This window comes from Zingiber officinale, chromosome 4B (genome assembly GCF_018446385.1).
Source record: "Zingiber officinale cultivar Zhangliang chromosome 4B, Zo_v1.1, whole genome shotgun sequence".
Classification (NCBI taxonomy): domain Eukaryota; kingdom Viridiplantae; phylum Streptophyta; class Magnoliopsida; order Zingiberales; family Zingiberaceae; genus Zingiber; species Zingiber officinale.
The window spans coordinates 83,725,716-83,743,979 of NC_055993.1; the positions used below are offsets into that span (position 1 = coordinate 83,725,716).

General features: G+C 38.5%; 2 pseudogenes; both read left to right on the forward strand.

The window, feature by feature from the left end:
* Positions 1-3,929: 3,929 nt before the first annotated feature.
* Positions 3,930-5,631, forward strand: LOC121978348 (annotated as a pseudogene).
* A 4,287-nt stretch (positions 5,632-9,918) lies between these two features.
* On the forward strand, positions 9,919-11,496 carry LOC121978349 (annotated as a pseudogene).
* The last annotated feature ends 6,768 nt before the right edge of the window (positions 11,497-18,264 follow it).

Consider the following 18,264-nt stretch of genomic DNA (forward strand, 5'->3'; position numbering starts at 1 on the left):
CACATTTCACTCTTCCAAAGAGTAAACAAGTAATCTATTTCATTTTCAAAGGTTAATAAAAATCTTGAAAATGCTCCTCGAGTGTCAACTTCATCAAGGTTGGATTAACTATCTTTCCAATTAGAGTTGACACTCTCTAACCCATCTAAGGGGTAGAGAAAATGTTCCTTGGGACCCAAAATCTATTGGTGCTCCTTGGATGCTCTAGGTACTCACTAGGAATAACTTCCCTAGTTACCTTCCTAATAACCTTGTTAGGCTTCTTAGAAGCCTTGGTCACCTTCTCTAGGTCCACTCTAGGGATTACTTCCCTTGTGACCTTCTTAGTGACTTTGTTAGACTTCTTAGAAGTCTTAGTCACTTTTGTCATAGCAAAGATACTCCTAGGGATAACTTTCCTTATATCCTTGACTTGACTGCTAGACCTATGGTTGGTTACATAACTATATGGAACCCTATGATAAGAAGACACATTCTTCTTGGTTTTAGGTTTGTATCCCAAACCTCTATAACCATTGGATGACCCATGTTGTTTTCCTAGACCTAGGTTTTGATTCTTGGGCCCTTGTGTTTCATTTGTGATTCTTCTGAGGGTCCTCTCCAATTTATCAAGTCTTGACCTCAAGACTTGATTTTCTCTCCATAACACCTTAACCTTAGATTTTTCACTAACACCTTGATTTTTCTTTTTCTTAGGTAAATACCTAGAATTCTTAGAGTTATTGCCTAAATTATTTTCTACCCTACTAACCTTAGGTTGAGTGATTTTAGCATCTTAGGCTACATAATTTTCCTTAATTATATCATGCTTCCTATCTTTATGGTAAATGACATTAAAATGAAATAAATTAGAGCTAACATGATTTTTACCATTATTTAAAGAGGTAGGTTCAATAAATGATACCTTGGATTTTACCTTAGAAGCTCCCCCTTGACTTGTGCTTCCTCTTTTTGGCTTGACCGACTTCTTCCCCTTTGAACATTGGCTCCGGTAATGTCCTTTTTGGTTGCAAGAAAAGCACACAATGTGTTCCTTGCTTTTCTTTGTTGTGGGGGCGGTCTCCTTGGGCTTCTTCTTGCCCTTAAGAGTCACTTGGCCTTTATTCTTGGCCAATTTTGGGCACTTACTGTTGTAGTGTTCTTTTTCCCTACACTAATAGTATATAATATGATTTTTATTATTAATTGAAATAATTATACCTTCACGTGTAGGAATGACATTTGACCCTCCATTTGACTTTTCTTGATTTGTGGAGGCGGCACCATCTTTTTTTTCTTCGCTTGGCCCGAAAGTAGAAGCTTCTCCTTCTTCTTGCTCTGGTGTCATCGAATGTCGCCCCCCCTCAATCCTAGAGGTGGATGCTTCATCATCTTCATCCTCTTGCACATGAAACAAACAGTATGCTCCCTCTTTGTTCTTTTGATTGCACTCCTTTGAGGGTGAAGCGTCTTGGATTTCTTCTTCGGAAGTTGAGCATCTTTCAACTTCGATTTCCTCTTCCTCTGGGTCTTGCTCCTATGAGTTACCCTCTTTGGATTCTTCTTGATTTGGTATAGTGGAGGGTTCTTCATGAAGCTCGGCCAATTTGTTCCACAATTCTTTTTGCATTTTCAAATTCTCTAATTTTGCATAAAATTAGACTTGGCAATAAACTAACCAATAATTTGGTTACCTTGTCATTTGCCTCGTACTTTTGGATTTGCTCTTGACTCCATTTGCACTTTTTGAGGATCTTGCCTCTTGAATTCTTTGGAGCTTCGAAGCCTTCCATTAGAGCAAACCATTGCTCTATCTCCATCATAAGAAAATTTTCGATCTTTGAATTCCAAAAATCAAAGCTCGTCATTGTAAATGATGGAGGCACCCTTGTGTCAAATCCGAGTCCATCTCGGAATTCCATCTTGAAGTTGAGCTCTAGATGAATTCTTTGACTTGCATTTTGCTCCAACTTCTTCACCCTCTAGCTTTGTTGCCCCTTCCGGCGATGATTCCAGTGAAGAGCGACCTCGCTCTGATACCACTTGTTAGGGTCGATATGTAGCTAGAGGGGGGGTGAATAGCTCGTCGCACTCGTTGTTGCTTGTTTCTTGGTGATGATACGCAGCGGAAAGAACAAGAAACACAAATACAATGCTAACACTAGGATTTACATGGTATCCACCTCAAGAAGAGGTGCTAATTCAAGGATACACACGCGACACACACTCCACTAGTAAAAACACTCTTTTACGGTAACTACCGAAGGCGGAGAAGCCTTGTACAAACTCACACAACAACAAGAAGAAAATAAGAAGCAAATACAAGTAAACCTTACAAGATTTTATACAATGAACCCTAGCTAGCTTCTCCTTCTTGTTTGGAACGCCTCTTGACCTTGGAAGTGCAAAAACACCTTGCTCCAAGAAGTTTCAAGAACTGGCGGTGAGCTCTGGAAATGTCGCAGTGAAGTGTCAAGAAGGATCGGGCGAAGTAGTGCTGAAGAAAACGCTCGCAACGGCTTTATTCAACGGCAACGGTCGGATGTCAATCGATTGAATTGCTCTCAATCGATTGGGGAGGCTTTGGACCGATCGGTTGATCGATCCAGAGCACCTCTATGCTCTTGGAAATTGCTTGAATTGATTGTCCAATTGATTCAACATGTCTCGCGTGATTTCCAGGGCTATCGTGCGATTTTCCAGCCTCCCAATCGATTGCCCGATCGATTGGAGGTTTCAATCGATCAACTGATCGATACAGAAGCTCACTGTTCGCTCAGAAACTCATCCAATCGATTGGGGGGGGGGGGGTAATCGATCTAGACCTTTTCTGCACAAAATCGTGACAACCAATCGATTCAACCCCCCAATCGATTTGCCTATCGATTGGCAAGAAGAAAACTGTGTAGAGCTTGAAATTAGCTTCGTTTTGCATCCGAGATCACCTCATTCCGATATCCGAGTCAAAAGTTATGGCCTTCGGAAGTTTACTACGTCCGAACTTCCTAGTTCCATGCCAACTCCCTATTAGACTTACGACCGCTAACAGTTTGGTCAACTTTTGACCTATCTGGACTTTCTCTTTGGCAACTTCTCATTGGACTTCTGATCACTAAGTGCGGTCCTCCTTGACCCACTTAGATATACCATCTCGTGCCAAGTGTTCGGTCCTCCGTGATCCACTTGGACTTCCTTCCACCAAATGTCCGATCACCCTTGACCCATCTGGATTTCCTTGTGCCAAGTATCCGGTTAATCCTTTGACCTACTTGGACTTCTCAATACCATATGTTCGATCAACCTTTGACCCATCTAGATTTCCACGTGCCTGACTTCACTCACCAGGTCTTTCAATCTGCCTGGCTTCACTCACTAAGATTTTCATATTGCCTAGCTTCACTCACTAGGTCTTTCACCTGGCTTCACTCACCAGGATTTTCATACTGTCTGGTTTCATTCACCAGGACTTCTCCTCTGCCTAGCTTCACTCACTAGGTCTTTATTTTTGCTTCACTTACCAGGATTTTCCTTCTGTCTGGCTTCACTCACCAGGACTTGTCCTTTGCCTAGCTTCACTCACTAGGTCTTCTCCTCTGCCTAGCTTCACTCACTAGGTCTTTCACCTGGTTTCGCTCACCAGGATCTCCCAACTGCCTGACTTTACTCACCAGAACTTCCCATCTGTCTGGGTTCACTCACCAGGACTTTCCAGTCGAGTATCCGTTCAACCTTGACTTACTTGACTCTTATTCCTACCTAACTGGTCAACCTTGACCAGAGGAGAATTATACCAACAATATCTCCAAATGAACGATTACACCTACAATCTCCATGTATTATCAAACATTGAAACCTAAATTTCAAGACTCAAGATTGAGCTATCTCAAGCGTAGTCAACCAAGTCAACCTTGACCAAGGGAATATTGCATAGATGTCTGTGTGACGGCTCGATGTGGTCGGTTTTTCTTGATTTCTTCATTTGCCGCGCGACAACGAATTTCATTGCCTTGCAGCCTTTATCGGACCTTAACCAATTCACCTGAGCTCCCTGATTGGTTTAGGCATCCACATGACCAGCATAATTATGTGGACGCCGATGACTTTGTGCTCCAAACTAAGTTGGAACTTTTGGAAGCTAGTGATTCCAAAAGGAAAACCACCGACTCTAGGTTTGATTATGGAAAGGAGCCTTGCAATATAGACAATAATGATGTTGATAAGATATGTAAAGTTTTAAGGTTGAACTTCACGTCTTTTGAAGATCTCTTCCAAGCTTTTGTCGGTTGCAATGTAGACATTTCTGAGGTTTTGATCAATACGGTGTTGAAGAGATTTAGTAATGACTGGTTTCCAGCCTTTGGCTTCTTTTGGTGGGCTGGTGCTCAAGCAAGTTTCAAACACTCTCCTATTTCTTATGATATGTTGGTTGACATTTTAGGGAAATCGAAACAATTTGATGTGATGTGGAGTTTGATCAATGAGATGGTTTTTCTTGGAGGCTTAGTGTCACTAACTACCATGACTAAGGTGATGAGAAGGCTTGCTTGAGCTGGTAGGTGGGGTGATTCCATAAAGACTTTCAAAAGCATTGAGAGCTTTGGTGTTAGGAAAGATACCATTGCTATTAATGCACTATTAGATACCTTGTGTAAGGAGAAGCGTGTTAAGCATGAAAGAGATGCATTTTTGGAATTGAGGGATGGAGTACAACCTAATGCTAGTAGTTTTAATATTTTGATTCATGGATGGAGCAAAGCATGGAAAATAGAAGAGGTTATAAGAATGATTGAGGAAATGAGAGAATTTGGTTATACCCCTTGTGTGATTACATTCACTTCTCTGATTGAAGGTTATTGCTTGGAAAAGAACTTTAGAATGGTCAGTGCAATTCTTAATGAGATGTGTGGGTATGGGTGTCAACCCAATGTTGTCACATATACTATAATAATGCATTCTTTGGCTAAGGCCAAAGAAATTCAAGAAGCCTTGTTGGTATTTGAGATGATGAAGGATGATGGTTGTGCTCCAGATACCTCATTCTATAATTCTTTGATTTTTTTGATGGGGAAGTCAGGGAAATTGCGAGATGCACATCACATATTTGAGCAAATGTTTAAAAACGACATCTTACCTGATGTGACCACATTCAATACCTTAATTTCAGCTTCTTGTGATTACTCTGAGGCAGAGAATGCTCTAAATCTAGTCTTCTCAATGCAAGAATTTGATTGCAAGCCTGACATCAAAACTTACACACCCTTATTGAAACTTTGTTGTAAATGGAAATGGGTGAGAGTCCTTTTGTATTTACTTGGGCACATGTTTAAGAAAGATATTAGCCTTGACTCTAGTGCATATAATCTGTTGGTGCTTGGACTTTGCCGAAATGGAAAAATAGAACAATCTTGTTTATTTTTTGAGAAAATGTTCATAACGGGGTTCACACCTAAACAAAACACATACTGTATTCTAATCAAGGAACTGGAAAAAAAGAATATGGATAGAGTAAAGTTAAAGATACAACAATTCATGTTGCAGGCTGGGACAATGAAACTAGGTGGTTTTCAGCAATTGTATAAGCATCATAATGAATGAAGGCCAAGTGGTTGATGATGGAAGTCATCTTTGAGTAATCTCATTTGTGGTTTACGAGGTAATTGTTGTGATTTAAACTTGTTCTTTTTCCAGTCTGGATTTATTGCTTTATTCAGGGTGTTTTATTGATTTCTATTAGTCCCCACCGACTGTCCACGCCATTGGGAGGGAGTAAATTAGGTATTGAGCAGACCCCATGTGGGAGGGCATTTTTCACCGGCTTTGCCGGGATTCAACCCTTGCTCCATACTACAAAACTGCCATATTGTTACCGACTCAGCCACACCTTGTGGGCATTTCAGTTCTAATTTAGTTATGAGGCGAATCTGTTAAGCAATTGTGCAATGCTTGCGGAAACTCTTTAAGAGGACTAATACGTTGATGAGTTACAACTGTGTGTGAACTTTAATCGTCATATCTACATATCCAAGGTTCAGAGTGTTTTTGATTCTACGTATTGATGATCTAGATGTCAATCTCTCTTTCCTACATAATAACAGTCTGTTTGAACTTGCATCATTGGAATGAACTGAAGGAGCTACATCTTGTGTTTGATGGAATCAGTGATTCTTTGGCTATTAGTTGGAATAAATATTACAATAAGCACATGAAATGATTTATCGGGTTAAACCAATTTTGAAGCATGAGTAAAAATACTAACAAAAAATTATCCATTAGTACAATAAGCAAGTAAAGTATGAGCTAGTCTAATAGATTGAATTCCAATAAGAATATCTCTGATCTAGAGTCCCGCAATAGTCCTCGGTCATGAAAGTGGAATGAAATATCAAACCACAATAGTCCTCCCTTGGATGATTGTGTTTCTTCTGTAACATGAGCCACCAGTGTTGTTTGTGGACCTGATCTCTATCATTTCTGACAAAATTGTTGTCTCTTTTAACGTCTATTTCAATTTTTTTTTATTTTTTTGTTTTTTTAATTTTTGCAGACACTAGATATTGTGAAGGTAGAAAACAGTTGAGATCTCAATTCCATAGCAATTCATGTATGTTCTATGTGGAACTCCCTGATTGTTCAACTCTGTTTCATGTTGTTGATGATAAGAAGTTTCTTGTTCAATTTGGACGTGGGGTAATTTGTACAATGTCACATTTACCTTGTATTAGTTTTTCCCCTTGTCTTTGTTTAACAATAACATAACACATGTAGGGTCATAGGACTTTTTTTTTGATAATCCACGAGTCAGTGCCTTGGACTCAACTAATCCTGGAGGTGGGTGTCCTTCCTCTTGGTTCACCCACCGGGTAAATCCGGAAGCACAAGCGGGACTTCTTCCCCTTTGAACATTGACTCCGGTAATGCCCTTTTTGGTTTTAAGAAGAGCACGCAATGTGCTTCTTGCTTTTCTTTGTTGTGGGAGCGGTCTCCTTGGGCTTCTTCTTGCCCTTAAGTGCCACTTGGCCTTTATTCTTGGCCAATTTTGGGCAGTTACTTTTGTAGTGCCCTTTTCCCCTACACTCAAAACATATAATATGATTTTTATTATTAATTGAAATAATTATATCTTCACGTGTAGAAATGACACTTGACCCTCCATTTGACTTTTCTTGATTTGTGGAGGTGGCACCATCTTTTTCTTCTTCGCTTGACCTGGAAGTAGAAGCTTCTCCTTCTTCTTGGTCCGGTGTCATCGAATGTCGCTCCCCCACAATCCTAGAGGCGGAGGCTTTATCATCTTCATCCTCTTGCACATGAAATAAAGAGTATGCTCCCTTTTTGTTCTTTTAATTGCACTCCTTTGAGGATGAAGCGTCTTGGACTTCTTCTTCGGAAGTTGAGCATCTTTCAACTTCGATGTCCTCTTCCTCTTGGTCTTGATCCAAGGAGTTTCCCTCTTTGGATTCTTCTTGATTTGGTACAGTGGAGGGTTCTTCATGAAGCTTGACCAATTTGTTTCACAATTCTTTTTGCATCTCCAAATTCTCTAATTTTGCATAGAAATGGACTTGGCAATAAACTAACCAATAATTTGGTTACCTTATCATTTGCCTCGCACTTTTGGATTTGCTCTTGAGTCCATTTACTCTTCTTGAGGATCTTGCCTTTTGAATTTTTTGGAGTTTTAAAGCCTTCCATTAGAGCAAACTATTGCTCTATCTCCATCATAAGAAAATTTTTGATCCTTGATTTCCAAGAATCGATGCTCATCATTGTAAATGATGGAGGCACCCTTATGTCGAATCCGAGTCCATCTCGGAATTCCATCTTGAAGTTGAGCTCTTGATGAATTCTTTGACTTGATGAATTTTGCTCCAACTTCTTCACCCTCTAGCTTTGTTGCCCCTTCCGGCGATGATTCCGGTGAAAAGCGACCTCGCTTTGATACCATTTGTTAGGGTTGATATGTAGCTAGAGGGGGTGAATAGCTCGTCGCGCTCGTCGTTGCTTGTTTCTTGGTGATGATACGCAATGGAAAGAACAAGAAACACAAATACAACGCTAACACTAGGATTTACTTGGTATCTACTTCAAGAAGAGGTGACTAATCCAAGGATCCACACGCGACACCCACTCCATTAGTAAAAACACTCCTTTACGGTAAGTACCGAAGGTGGAGAAACCTTGTACAAACTCACACAACAACAAGAAGAAAAGAAGAAGCAAATACAAGTAAATCTTACAAGATTTTATACAATGAACCCTAGCTAGCTTCTCTTTCTTGTTTGGAACGTCTCTTGACCTTGGAAGTGCAAAAACACCTTGCTCCAAGAAGTTTCAAGAACTGGCGGTGAGCTCTGGAAATATCGCAGTGAAGTGTCGAGAAGGATCGGGCGAAGTAGTGACAAAAAAAACACTCACAACGGCTTTATTCAAAGCCAACGGTCAGATGCCAATCGATTAAATTGCTCTCAATCGATTGGGGAGGCTTTGGTTCGATCGGTTGATCGATCCAGATCGTCTCAGTGCTCTTGGAAATTGCTTGAATCGATTGCCCAATCAATTCAACATGTCTCGTGTGATTTCCAGGGTTATCATGTGATTTTCCAGCCTCCCAATCGATTGCCCGATCAATTGGAGGTTTCAATCGATCAACTGATCAATTCAGAAGCTCACTGTTTGCTCAGGAACTCTCCCAATCGATTGATTTATCGATTGAGGAAGTTTTGATCGATTACTCAATCGATTCAGACCTTTTCTGCACAAAATCACGTCAACTAATCGATTTATCAATCGATTGAACCCCCCAATCGATTGGAAAGTAGAAAACTGTGTGGAGCTTGAAATTAGTTTCATTTCCCATCCGAGATCACCTCATTCCGATATCCAAGTCAAAAGTTATGGCTTTCGGAAGTTTACTACGTCCGAACTTCCTAGTTTCATGCCAACTTCCTATTAGACTTACGACCGCTAAGAGTTTGGTCAACTTGACCCATCTGGACTTTCTCTTTATCAACTTCTCGCTGGACTTCTGAACACTAAGTGTGGTTCTCCTTAACCCACTTAGATATACCGTCTTGGGCCAAGTGTCCGGTCCTCCGTGACCCACTTGGACTTCCTTCCACCAGATGTCCGATCACCCTTGAGCCATCTGATTTTCCTTGTGCCAAGTATCCGGTCAATCCTTTGACCAACTTGAACTTCTCAATACCAGGTGTTCGGTCAACCTTTGACCCATCTGGATTTCCACATGTCTGGCTTCACTCACCAGGTCTTTCAATCTGTTTGACTTCAGTCACCAGGACCTTCACTTAGCTTCACTCACTAGGATTTTCATACTGCCTAGCTTCACTCACTAGGTTTTTCACCTGGCTTCACTCACCAGGATTTTTATACTGCCTGGCTTCACTCACCAAGACTTCTCCTCCGCCTAGCTTCACTCACTAAGTCTTTCACCTGGCTTCACTCAGTAGGATTTTCCTTCTGCCTGACTTCACTCACCAGGACTTCTCCTTTGCCTAGCTTTACTCAATAGGTCTTCTCCTCTGCCTAGCTTCACTCACAAGGTCTTTCACCTGACTTCAATCACCAGGATCTCCCAACTGTTTGACTTTACTCACCAGGACTTCCCATCTGCCTGGGTTCACTCACCAGGACTTCCCAGTCGAGTATCCGTTCAACCTTGACCTACTTGACTCTTCTTCACACCTAACTGGTCAATCTTGACCAGAGGAGAATTGTACCAACAATCTCTCCAAATGAACGATTGCAGCTGTAATTTCCATGTATTATCAAACATCGAAACCCAAACATCAAGACTCAAGCTTGAGCAATCTCAAGCGTAGTTAACCAGGTCAACCTTGACTTAGGAAATATTGCACAGATGTCTGTGTGATGGCTCGATGTGGTCAATTTTTCTTGATTTCTTCATTTGCTATGCGATAACGAATTTCATTGCCTTGCAGTCTTTATCGGAACTTAACTGATTCACCAGAGCTCCCTGATTGGTTTAGGGATCTACATGACTAGCATAATTATGTGGACGCCGATGATTTTGTGCTCCAGACTAAGTTGGAATTTTTGGAAGCTAGTGATTCCAAAAGGAAAACCACCGGCTCTAGGTTAGATTATGGAAAGGAGCCTTGCCATATAGACGATAATGATGTTGATAAGATATGTAAAGTTTTAAGGTTGAACTTCACGTCTTTTGAAGATCTCTTCCAAGCTTTTGTTGGTTGTAATGTAGAAATTTCTGGGGCTTTGATCAATATGATAATGAAGAGATTTAGCAATGACTAGTTTCCAGCCTTTGGCTTCTTTAGGTGGGCTGGTGCTCGAGCAAGTTTCAAACACTCTTCTATTTCTTATGATATGATGGTTGACATTTTAGGGAAATCGAAACAATTTGATGTGATATGGAGTTTGATCAATGAGATGGTTTGTCTTGGAGGCTTAGTGTCACTAACTACCATGACCAAGGTGATGAGAAGGCTTGCTGGAGCCGGTAGGTGGGGTGATGCCATAAAGACTTTCAAAAGCATTGAGAGCTTTGGTGTTAGGAAAGATACCATTGCTATGAATGCACTATTAGATACCTTGTGTAAGCAGAAGAGTGTTAAGCATGCAAGAGATGCATTTTTGGAATTGAGGGATGAAGTACAACCTAATGCTAGTAGTTTTAATATTTTGATTCATGGATGGAGCAAAGCACGAAAAATAGAAGAGGCTATAAGAATGATTGAGGAAATGAGAGAATTTAGTTATACCCCTTGTGTGATTACATTTACTTCTCTGATTGAAGGCTATTGCTTGGAAAAGAACTTTAGAATGGCTAGTGCAATTCTTAATGAGATGAGTGGGCATGGGTGTCAACCCAATGTTGTCACATATACTATAATAATGCATTCTTTAGCTAAGGCCAAAGAAATTCAAGAAGCCTTGCTGGTATTTGAGATGATGAAGGATGATGGTTGTGCTCCAGATACCTCATTCTATAATTCTTTGATTTTTTTGATGGGGAAGTCAGGGAAATTGCGAGATGCACATCACATATTTGAGCAAATGTGCAAAAACGGCATCTTACCAGATGTGACCACATTCAATACCTTAATTTCAGCTTCTTGTGATTACTCTGAGGCAGAGAATGCTCTAAAGCTAGTCTTCTCAATGCAAGAATTTGATTGCAAGCCTGAGATCAAAACTTATACACCCTTATTGAAACTTTGTTGTAAATGGAAATGGGTGAGAGTCCTTTTGTATTTACTTGGGCACATGTTTAAGAAAGATATTAGCCTTGACTCTGGTGCATATAATCTGTTGGTGCTTGGACTTTGCTGAAATGGCAAAATAGAACAATTTTATTTATTTTTTGAGAAAATGGTCATGACGGGGTTCACATCTAAACAAAACACATACTGTAATCTAATTAAGGAACTAGAAAGAAAGAATATGGATAGAGTAAAGATAAAGATACATCAATGCATGTTGCAGGCTGGGACAAAGAAACTAGGTGGTTTTCTGTAATTGTATATGCATCATAATTGTGGCAAAAAGGCGAATACGCTCAACCTCAGCGCCCCCGCCAACTCGTCCCAAGGCCAACACGGAGGAGGTAAATCACTAGCGGCTACTAGCCTTTGGAATAGTGACTAGCACATAAGGGAGGTATTTACCTCGTCTTTACCGAGATTCGAACCCCAGACCTCATTGTGGCAACACCTCATGCGCTAACCACTAGACTCATCCGAGGGGATGTATACACATCATAATGAATGAAGGTCAAGTGGTTGCTGATGGAAGTCATCTTTGAGTAATCTTATTTGTGGGTTACGAGGTAATTATTGTGATTTAAGCGTGTTTTTTTTCCAGTCTGGATTTATTGCTTTCTTCAGGGTGTTTTATTGATTTCTATTAGTCCCCATCGACTGTCCACGTCATTGGGAGGGAGTAAATCAGATATTGAGCAGACCCCATGTGGGAGGACATTTTTCACTGGCTTCGCCGGGATTCGACCCTTGCTCCATACTGCAAATCTGCCATATTGTTACTTGCTCAGCTACGCCTCGTTGACATTTCTGTTTTGCATTTGAATCATGGGTTTTTCTTCTTTTTCTTTGCAGATCTCTTATGATTTGGCTTTTGATCTTGGTTTTAGATGCTTGCTTGTTCTGTTGAACACCTGACCTGACCTTGCTCTGATATTGGATATTTGATGTGTCAACTCATATATTTTTATGATTATTTTTTTCTTTTATGCTCTGCATATTCCCATTTTTGGTTGTCGAAGTTACTTATTTTTGTTGTAGGTTTCATTGTGAAAGTTCTATTTGTTGGAACTGGATCACCAATCTTTGTCCTTGTTAATGTTCTGGCAATCTGCAATATCTAATTTGTTTCTGTTTGGATAATCATCAAGATCAGAGGACAAAACCACTCTAGGGTATGTTGATCTGTTTTACTTTGTTGTTTTTTCTTTTAAGTTATTGTATTAGAATTTTCATTTTGCATGGATTGGTCTTGTTAGATCACATTCTGATTTCATTTTTGATAAGTGGTCTTTTGTTAAGCCACTTAAGTCATGAGTGAAGAGTTTGGTACTTAAGATGTGAAACTATATTTTAAAACGGTTTTGTGTATATATATTATGAAAAAATGTCATAATAGGTTCCATTTAGGAAGAATTTGGCAAATGATTTGCTTTTTAACCGTGATGTATCTTGTTATCTTCTATTATATGTTACTATATTTTCTAGTTTAAACTTGAAAGGACTTGCTTCACACTGTTGATCAATTTGAGTTCTCCATTTCCATGCTTTCACCAAATCGACATAACATATTAACATAGCCAGTGGGATATAAATCCTATATATGCATGTCAAATGAAATTGAATTCAAACTAAAATAAAAACATACAAAATAAAAATCACATCAGCATGTTGTCGACCACTTTCATTGAAAATTCCACCATATGTAAAATACACCATTCCGTTTTAAGTCAGATAACGTAATTCATCAACCAATAATTCAGAAACAAGAATTGAGCTTGTTTTAAAAGCACACCAGCAGAACTTTCAAGTCACTGGATTTTCAATTAAGCCCATGAGCCATCTCTTTCCGCCTCAATGTTACTTGCATAAATACTGTCGAGTACACATCTGATAGGTTAGATTCATATTGAGAATATCGGTGGTAGACAAAGAAATCAATTGTGAATAAAGGGTCTTGAGTGATTGAAACAAGAACCATTCAGAACAAATGTACTTCACAATACTATCTGCTTTCTTAAAATCCATGTCTTTCAAATTAAACATAGTCAAGTTGATGATGTTCAAATCTTTCTTAGGCCTACCTAGGTGCAGTGAATTTATCAGTTATGACTTAGCTTAAACCTGAATGAATATAGAGGAACCATCAAAACACTTTTACACCAAAGAATCCACTAAAAGCTGGTGCATTCAGTCTTTGGTACTCTAAAAAAGGTAGATCTGCTACCTTAATGACCCCCTAGAGCCGGTCCACGGATATGGAGGGAGGTTCATGCAGGTATATAGGCATTGAACGTATGGTGGGATCGACCATGTCGGCCATCACCCCGGAGGATCGACCCATGACCATTACGCCAGAGTTGTCATGCGCCCACCGTCTGTGCTACGCCCTGGGGGCCAGTCCTTGGTACTCTAACTTAACTTAAGCACAAAATAAAATAGAGGAACCATCAAAACACTTAAACACCAAGGAATCCACCAAAAGCTTTTCTTACTAGCATTTTACATGTCATAAAAGGATTATAGACATTATAGCTACTGAATTGTATTGACATTTTCTGTTTCATATCACTTTGTAATTATTCTCTAACAAATTTGATATCACCTTCATACAATCCAGTAATGGTTGCTACTCCTTTAATTGACACTTGATAATAAATTACTCAGGTGCAACATACCCTCATTTATCTTGTAGTTTTTTTACTTTTGTGATAAAAGACCATCATGTCATAATCTATTCCACAGTACTGGAAAAGATTAGTGCATATGATTAGGAAATATTTTTACAACAAACTGTAAAACAGAGTGGTCATCCATGTCTTGGGTACATGTTTAAGAAAGGATTTGCCTTGACTCTAGCACCTTTAGTCTTTTGGTGCATGATCTTTTTTCCAAAATGGCAAAATAGAATACCTTATTATCTACTTTTTAACAAAATGGTAATGTTGGGCTTTACACGTAAACAACATGTATAATATTCTAACCAAGGAATTGGAGAGAAAAAAATATGCACGGAGCAAGGTTAAGGATTCAACAATTATACTACAGTTCGGGCAGTGAAACTACCTAGGTAGAATAACATCATACTGTATGAAGCCCAAGTGGTGGTCCTGGATGTATGAATTTAGTTTATATCTAATATGAAGCATGCATACGCAGTTATTATTCTTGCATTTGATGCGCGGTGCATCTGCATTTGCATACATGCCTAGTAGATACTAGTTGCATGTGATTGTCGTTGTTGCACTTGATTGAGATATGATTGTTGCATTTGGTTGCCATGCTGCATACATGTCATTTATTTTACATGTATATGCAGTTGTATTTATATTGCACAGGTGTCACGGGTATATCTGTTGCAGATCCGGTGAGTTTACTGATCATTGTACCATGTGTCGATTCCAGATTGGGTATGTATCTGTTATTATGTTAGTTGTGGTTTGTACAGTTTATATGTCAGGTTACTATGTCAGATATGTTTAGGTGCATTGATTATGATAGTATGATCATGTTCTTTATTCCCTACTGAGACTGTATACTTGTGATCTCCATGTTATTTTATGGACCATGCACTATCTTTTCTATTACCCGCTGAGTTACCTATACTCACTACCGCATGTATACATTTATGTTTTCAGGTAGCCTGTAGATGGTTGGTGTCGCTCGGAGTATCCTGTCTGCCGGGTCCTACGTCACATCCGAAGATCGTGATTGTTTTCTTTTGTATATTCTTTTCTTATTTTTGGCATTGTATTTGTGTATAGCCATGTGGCTATCCTATGGTTTTGGTGTTGTATTTGTGTTTAAGCCGTGCCGGCATGCATTGTATTTATTTGTGTTGTGTGGGCTTTCCGTTTTCGTTTTTCCGCTGTGTTGGTTTGTTTTGTACAGCCGTGTGAGCTGTTTTATATATAACTGCGTGGTTGTGATGGTTTCATTCCAGCCGTGTGGGCTGTTATTATAACTGCGTGGTTGTGTATATAAATATTCCAGCCGCATGTGGCTGATGTATATTTTGTTTGTAGTGATGCTTTATATTGTCACCGGTACAGGGGAGATGCTGTCGGATTTTTGTCTGGCAGGGACTCCTTTGGGGGCGTGACAAATTGTCACTGCTTTCTCCCTTTCTTTTGCAGTGTTTTATGTTTTCTAATTAAATTACACATGGCCAGATAATTTATCTGGATTTAATTTAACGTCGATTGATATGTTGAGCCCATGATCAATAACTACCACCCACCGCATCCTCTATTTTTGTATTATATTAAACTTCATTAAGGGAAGATTGAAGTCAGTGATGTATGCCCAACACTGGATCCTCAATTGTTCACTTATTTGGTTTATGCTTAATAAGACTGTAAGCCCGGGCCAGAGCTTGTGTCCACTGCCCCATCCGCCGCATTACTTTTGTCGACTGTATCTCATTGTCATTGTACCAGTAGTACCTTACACCTATTGCACCGAAAATCATCAGTGCAAATTACAAGAATCACATTGGTCTATGATTGCCTATTTCAAACCTCTTGCCTGTTTCTCCGACTGCACGCCACACCCAACACATTGCTAGCTTCTCATTGTCGATTCATATTCTCAAGCTTGTTTGCATTGGCTGCGCTACTTCAGTGGCGTGATGCATCTCATTGTCAGCTTTACCAGCATCATGATCACTGTTAATCTCCACATATTATTTTGTTGCCAAAATCTGAATTGTGGTCGAGTCCATTGAAAGTAGTTACCACTGACGGTAGAAAACCCGGTGTTGCCAACGAATAGATGACAAAAGGCAGTGGGATTGATCTACACTTTCCACTACTGGAAGTGTTATCATCTATCTCCCCCCTTTTATCAGATTGAGGAATTTTGTTGCCTATATTGCTTTTTGTACATGCATGTTGTCAAATTTGATTTTTTTTTCTTTGCCGTAGGATTCTTCTTCATTCAAAGTATTCTTTCATTTTGCATGATGTTAATTGATTATGAATGAGTCTTGTGCAAATTACTTCTATGAAATTTTCTTTCTTATCTTTCAGAGTCATATTGGAAGAACGGACTCAATATAGATTACTGTTCATAGATTCAATCATTTCAAGAGGTCATTTATGAAGATTAAGAAAACTCACCTTAAGATTGAATTAAAGGGACAACCTCAATGTAAGTGTGTATAAAGTCCATTATATGTTTGAATGATTCAGATTATTATTAGAAGGTTATCAATGTCATCCAAATACATGTTTTTCTAATGTATGCTAGGGGGTTCTTTATCAACCAGTGGAAGTATTTTTGAAGCATAGGTACATTTACATGAATAAATTATGTGTTTAACAATTATTTCTAGATCTTAATTCATGTCATTTCCTTTAGAGGATGGGAGATTCATATTCATACACTGACCAAACAAAAATAGGTGGAATGACTGAAATCTGCGTGCTTGAAATTAATATTTGATCTGGATCCTGAGACTTGGTAGATGACCATTGCCTTCGACCACTTTGGTGAAGGACTAATTCAACGAATGCCTAGGTAAATTCCGATCGTCACTTTTTTTTCTTTGTCGATAAATTGACATTTGGTATTGTTGTTTTCCAATGTGACAACCTAAAAGGTTCAGGTACAATTATTTTGAAGTAGTGAATAATGACTACACTCATTGGGAGATGTGATTTGAGGAAGTGCAAATCCAACTGCAAACACTAAGGAAACTGATATTTAGCACCCACAAATCTCGCCGCCAAGTAGGAAAAACATAAGTTGTCTCATCAAAAAATCCATGGCAAGTTAGATATTGCAAAGAACTAAAAAAATGTGATGATTTCATTTCCAGATTACCAAGAGGGAGTTTCAAGTAAAAGCATCGTTGGATTATACACGTGATTGTCAGATTTTTTTTCCCTTTCCTCTTCACATTCATGGACATGCAATTTGTATTTCCTATTGTTAGAATTGTATATGATTTTCGAGTAAAAATCCTATTGAAGTATACATGATTTAGAAAGATCTTGCTTATCTACATCTGGGTTCGTTCTTGGATAGATTCATCTGCTTGGATGGGCTGTGTAGACCGATTGAACTAGAAGGATTCAACAAGTCAAATGTGTTGAACGATTTAATGGTTTGTCTAGTTGAAATCGACAAACAAGCTTAGTTCAGCAGTTAGATAAATTAGTTTAACTAGTCGAACTAATCAAACAAAATGAATTGAAATCAAACATGTCGAACAAACTTATAAGAAGGCAGAAACATGTCATACAAGTCACTTGAGCTGGTGCAACCAAATGGGATGGTTGAGCTGATCGGCTTGTGGGGTCAACTGGGCTCAGGCTTGGTAGTTTTGGTCTCATTTTTGAAATTAAAAAGACCTCCCAAATTGTATAAATCATAAAAGGTACATTTTTTTCTTATAAAAAAGCTAAAAAATGTTTCCCCAATGATTTTATAACAAAAATATCCATTATTTTAGCATTGTAGTAGAAGCTATTTAACAATTATTACAATGTATTTACGATGAAAGTATAGTTCAGTCTGATTTAAGTGTGAAATAGATAATTTTTTACATTACACTTAAATTCTAAATTCTAAAATTTTGAACTTTCAATTTTAAATTTTTGATAATCTTATATCAAAACACACTTGATTAACAATATTTAAGTTTTTTCAAATTATTTTAAATTAATCAAATCACTATAAAACTATTGTAGAAGCAACTAAGTAACTACTATAATACTATAACAATATTGTATTAGGTGTTACAAATTGTAACAGTTAAATAATAACTTTTATATATTCTATTACTATAATAATATTGGAAATGAAAAATAATATTGTAGATAAACATTGTACAAATTGTATACGTTAAGATAAAAATATTTTAGGGATAAATCCTTTTGATTTTTGACTAATTTTGAATTAACTAATTTGATTGAGCTTAGTTGGAGTAGATTAACACTGATTTTTTATTCTGTTTTATTTTGTATTTCTTGTATTTTTTAAAAAAGGAGTTAAATTTTGGCTTGGGGTATTTTTAGACCAT